This window comes from Neofelis nebulosa, chromosome 5 (assembly GCF_028018385.1).
Source record: "Neofelis nebulosa isolate mNeoNeb1 chromosome 5, mNeoNeb1.pri, whole genome shotgun sequence".
In the NCBI taxonomy this organism is placed as follows: domain Eukaryota; kingdom Metazoa; phylum Chordata; class Mammalia; order Carnivora; family Felidae; genus Neofelis; species Neofelis nebulosa.
Window position 1 is genome coordinate 115719269 of NC_080786.1, and position 6206 is coordinate 115725474.

Genomic DNA, 6206 nt, shown 5'->3' on the forward strand with positions numbered 1-6206 from the left:
TCCCCACCTGAAAATAGCTAGCAGTCTCTCTGAAACACAAGTAGATTTCAAATTTATAAAAGGGAGCCACACATTCTTGTTGAGCTTTCATTTTTGTGATGTAAGGGAAAAGAAGAACAGGTCATGACTAAATTTCATGCTCTCATGAACCTTAAAATAATTTACAGAGTTATCAGGGCATTCATTCAATTTCCTTATTACCTAGCAGTTGTAGTACACAGGTATGCCCGACTAAAGAAAAACCTTTTTAATTTTGAGCCAAAATAAACTCTACACATTTAACTTCTGGCAAAAATTACCTTAAAATGCATATTTGACATGTCATATGCTATATATATTTTACATATTTTGTATATGTTTAACTGTATTTGAAGCAAAAATCAATAATTTTAAATTGAACTAAGACATCACATTTAAAATGTTTCACATGTTCACGTTATTTGTTGTATTTTATTTTTCTTTATAGAATCCATAATGATCTTGGTTAACCAGTTTGGTCCAGACGTTGTTTTTTAAGTTTGTTTATTTATTTTGAGAGAGAGAGCACAAGCGGAGGAGGAAGAGAGAGAGAAAGAGAGAGATAGGGAGAGAATCCCAAGCAGACTCTGCATTGTCAGCATAGAGCCTGATGTGGGGCTTGAACTCACAAATGGTGAGATAATGACCTGAGCCGAAATCAAGAGTCGGATGCTCAAGTGACTGAACCACCCAGGCTCCCCTGGTCCAGACATTTGTGTAGTGAGAGTGGGTCATCATATGCAAAGTTAACTTTGGGAAGCAAACTTGAAATGTAACCTGTACCATGTGCCCATCTTGATCTCCCTCCTTTCCACTCCTACCCCTTTTTAAGGAAGCATGAGAGTCATGAAATAGTAACTTGCCATTCAATTATATTTTCTCCATCATTATATTTGTTTCCAAAAAAAAGACAAAACATTCAGAAGAGAGAATATGGGACAAGAAACTGTAAATAAAGAATAGACTGGAAACTTATCTGATGAAACTACTTGGAGATAAGTTCAGAACATTTCAGTGAAATTCTATACTCATGAGTAGAAGACAAGGGATGGTACTGTATCTTCACAATAGCTTTGTGGAATAATCCAGAAAGACAACTGTAAAGGAACTGTATTGAATTATAAATAACAGCCTCCAAAAGGAAGCAGATGAACTCTCATTTCAAAAACCCCTACACACTGAGGTTTTAATATTCTTTTAAAATCTAAACTCTTTTGTGGTAGGGATATTAAAATAGGGTGCTTCCCCCGGAACTGAAAAAAAAAATGTATGTATTTATATGTATAAATGTATATACATATATGTATATATGTATTTATATGTGTGTATACATATATGTATATATGTGTGTGTGTGTGTATATATATATATATATATATATATATATATATATATATAATCACCAGAAACAAAGATCTGAACTTTGACTGTTGTTCTAAACCCATGTAGTAAGGGGTACCAATGTACCAAAATAAGAGTATGATTTTCTCTTAATCCTTCCTATGTTTTCCTAGTTTTTATAACCAGATGTATCCCTTAAATCTGGTTTTGTAGGCCAGGGCCCCATTAAATTTATGCAGTAAAACTCAGACAATCTGGTATTTTGATTTTCAGCTCTTGCTACTGCCATTCCCCATAACTCCCTTCATCTAAGATCTGTGCTCTGTTGTTTCCCGGCCTGGCAAAAGACTTACTTCCACCTAAAACAATATCTCATAAAACACATTTTTGTTAATGTCTTAAGCAGTATAATTATGCTTCTCAAATAGTTTCTGCCATCACACCAAAATTCTAGATCCTACCCACTGGAAAGAGGCCTTTTCTAGATGAGATCTAACTTGCCGAGCAACAATATATAAATTATCAATAACTTTGGTGAGAAGCATAATGTAGAATTAGTTCCATCCATTCTTGTCTTTCCTTGACACATGCTTACAATTATGATATAAGAAGCCTTTCTCCTAAAACTTAGAGCCAACCACAGCTACAGATATACACTGATATCTACTCTGTACCATTCAGTGATGACCAATTTTTGCTCAATTTATTATTTTTAAAAATTCAGAAAATAGTATTGCTCTAAAACTTAGAGCTGGCTAAAATGTGTGTACACTTTTTTTTTTTAACTCATCAAAATGGTTGAGGTCACAGGGCAACCAACCAGCCCATTATCTAAAGAGAGAGAGATTTCTACAAGGGAAGGTGAACCTGAGGAATATATAGCTAAACAAAAGTAATAAAAATTCAGTTAACAACAAAACAACAAATAGGTAGAGTGTGGGCTGGTAATAGTGTGTGGTAAGAGGCATGTTTATATGCAAGAGAGTTCATATGAATTTTCAAGCCTTATTTTTAATTCACCAGGTAATCATCCAAATGACACCATCATGGTGCTGGCATTGGCTAGGAAAGCAAGTATAGTGGACGTGAGACTTCATCAGTAATTCTTATACTCTAATATGCTACAAATTAAAGCATTAATCTACAGTAGGTATAACAACAAGAACTATTGCCTTCAGGACAACCCATGATGGAAATCCATTGCAGCTAGAAAAATGGAACACAGATAAACCTTTATTCTTAAGGAAGAGCAGAAATAATTTTAGGCCAAAACTACAGCTAGGAGAATGGAAGGGATACTGAGAAGGTCACATCCATGAGACCCAAGAGCACAGTCTGCCTAATACTGAGTCTTCACCCAAAAAATTGATAATGATGTTACTCCTTGACCCACGCCCATCGCCATAAGGCTAGCGAGTATCTAGTAAGAAGTAAGAGGGAAGCACACTGCAAAGGAAAAGCCTAAGAGTGAGTGAGTAACAGACACTGAGAAAAACTCTCCATCAAATCAGCTCCCACCCTCAACATAAAGCAGTTATGGAAGATTCCAATAACCACTGAAATGAACAACAAGAAAAACAGAACAAGAAACTTCAAGCTCAGGTCAACTCCTAACAAGATTAACTCAAACTCCCAAATAAAGATTTTTAGCATGGGAAGCTGTGATCATTTTGACCATAAACTTATTTATTTCCATCTTCACTACTGAACAGTAAATTGAAATACATAAGAAAAGGCAGAGAAAAAGCACTGCACTGACAACACATACAACAGTCAAAAGGACCAGACTCAGATATGATGTATACATTAGCATTTTGTTCTGAAACGGAATTACAAATTATTTTTAAAATGTTGATGGCTCTATCAAAAATGATAAAGAATACCTGACACAAGATGAGTAACTTCAACAGGGGGATTAAAATGATAAGAAAGAACCAAATAGAAATGGCAGGAATAAAAATGCGAAAACAATAATGAAGAATGCCTTTGGCAGGTTCATCAGTAGACTCAGTTAAGCCAAGGAAAGAATCTCTCCACTTGAAGTTAATACTTAAACTCAAAAACAAACAGGAAAACAATTCTAAGTAATCTAAATGGATCCCCTGAAAGCTATGGGACTTAAACTAACAAACGTGTAACTGAAGTCCCAGAAGGAGGAGAGAAAGAAAATAGAACAGAAGCATTATTTGAAGAAGTAAAGTAATGGCTGACACTTCTGCAAAATTAATAGCAGGCAACAGGCACCAAAATTTACCTAATAAGCTCTGACAACACCAAGCAAGCAAAAGAAAGAAAGAAACAAAACAAAACAAAACAAAAAAAAAAACAAAGAGCAGAATTCTTTCCAGAAAGCTTAAGGCGAAAACATTGGATACATCTTAAAATTGATAAATACATATACACCAGAATTCTATACCCATAAAAATATATCTCTCAATATAAAAGTGAGTAATATTCACTTCTTCAGACAAAATCTGACAGATTTTTAGCAAAAGATTTACACTGCAAGAACTACTAAAGGCAGAAAGAATATAACAGAACCCTGGATTCACATAATGATATTAAGATAAAATAATTTTTAACCTTCAGTATGCTAACAGATCAGTAGCTAATCAAAGCCAAATTTTAAAACATCTGATACTGTGTTCACATCATAGGCTAAGTGAAATACATGGCAACACTAGCTCAAGGGTGGAAGGAGGAGAAATAGAGAATGTGCTACTATAATGTGCTTGCACTATATATGAAGTGGTATAATGTAATTCAAAGGTAAACTGTAAGTAATTAATTAAAGAAATATATAGTAAACCCTGAGGCAACCACTAAAAAGAAATTTTAAAATATATAAATATAACATGCCAATAGAGAATATTAAATGGAAAGGAAAATGCTGAATTAAATTGAAAGGGGGCAAATAAAAAAGATATAAACAAAGAGGAGATGGAACAAATAGAAAACAGAATACAACCATATCAGTATCAGTTTTAATGTGCATGGCCTAAACACATTAATTGAAAGACAGAAATTGTCAGATTGATTAAAATAGGAACAGCCCATTTTAGGGGTACCTGGGTGGCTCAGTCAATTAAGCGTCTGACTACGGCTCAGGTCATGATCTCGTAATTTGTGAGTTCAAGACCCGTGTTGGGCTCTGTGCTGACAGCTCAGAGCCTGGAGCCTGCTTCAGATTCTGTGTCTCCCTCTCTCTCTGACTCTTCCCCGCTCATGGTCTGTCTCTCTCTCTCAAAAATAAACATTAAATTTTTTTTTTAAATCACCGTTTTAAATATAAAGATATTAAAAAGTTAGTAAAAGAAAGAAAAGCTTTAGCGTGTAAACAACACCCATAAGACACATTTCAAAACATAGAATATTATCAAGAAGAAAAGAGAATTGTATAGGTATAAAAAGGTCAATTTTCCAACAATATACAACCCTACATGTTTACGTGATTACTTGATTAGTAAGACTCAAAATCCATTAAGTCAAAAATAAGTAAAACTACAGAATAGAAACAACACTAGGAGAATTTAACACACTTCTTTTTCATAAGTTGATACAACTGGGAGAAATAACATTTGTACAGATATAGAAAACCTGAGGAACACTATCAATTAATTTGACCTAATGATCTCAAACATTCCCCTAACAATGTATATTAAACCTTCACCAAGACTTTTTTTATACTACATAAGACAAACTTCTGTATACCATTAAAAGGAGAGAAATTATATGCAGTATTTCTCAGCCCATGATTGAATTAAACTAGAAATCAATAATAGAAAGATAAGTTTAATAATCTCTGTATTTGAAAGTGAGACAACAAAATCTTGAATAACTCATGGCCCAAAGTGATACTCTCAGAGTAAATTAATAATGTTTTGCATTGAATAAAACTGAATAAACAAGAAATAAAATTCAGCTAAAGCAAGGTTTAAAGGAAAAGTTGTAGTACGCAAGACTTAGTCTAGAGAATGAGAAAGGCCCAAAAAATAGAAATATGATAAATGAATTACATTGAAAATAGAAAACAATAGGAAAAAAAAGAAACCAGAAGCTGGCTCTTTGAAATACCAATAAAACTGAGAAAACTCTAGCCAAAGTGACAAAGAAGAATAAAAAAAGAAGGAAGACATAAATTACTATTATCATAAACAAAAAGGGAATATTGCCACAGATATCACAGATAATAAAGGCTAATCAATTAATATTACCAACCACTCTATATCCATAAATTCAAAAAGTAAATAAGTACGCAAATTTCTTGAAATACATAACCTGCTAACACTAGATATAGTACTATATCTATTACAGTAATTAAGTACACACTGAAAACTTTCCAAAAATAACAAAAACCAAAACACAGTCCATGCCTAGATATTTAGTGAATTCTAACAAATGTTTAATGAAGAAATCATACCAATTTATACAATCCTTCTATAAAATGAATACAATTAAATGATTTATTAAACCAGAATTACTCTAATTCCAAAACCAGGGAAAACTTAAGAAGTGCTTATACACTTTGCCTCATAATCATAAATACAAAAATGCTAAACAAAATATCAAATCAAATCGAGTAACATATAAAAAAGATAAAAAAATACAATCAAGTACCGTTTATTCTAGCAATTCAAGGTTCTTTCAAACTTCAAAAATTAAGCAGTGAGGAGACGTCTGGAAAGATGATGGAATAGAAAGGCCTGAGCTCACCTCCTCCTGCAGACAGACCAAGATTACAGTCACCTCAGTGCAACTATGCAACTAACTCTGAGAGCTATCTGGGGACTGGGAGAACAGATTTTCCACAGTTAATTCTGGAAAGGAAGCCATATTGAAAAACATAG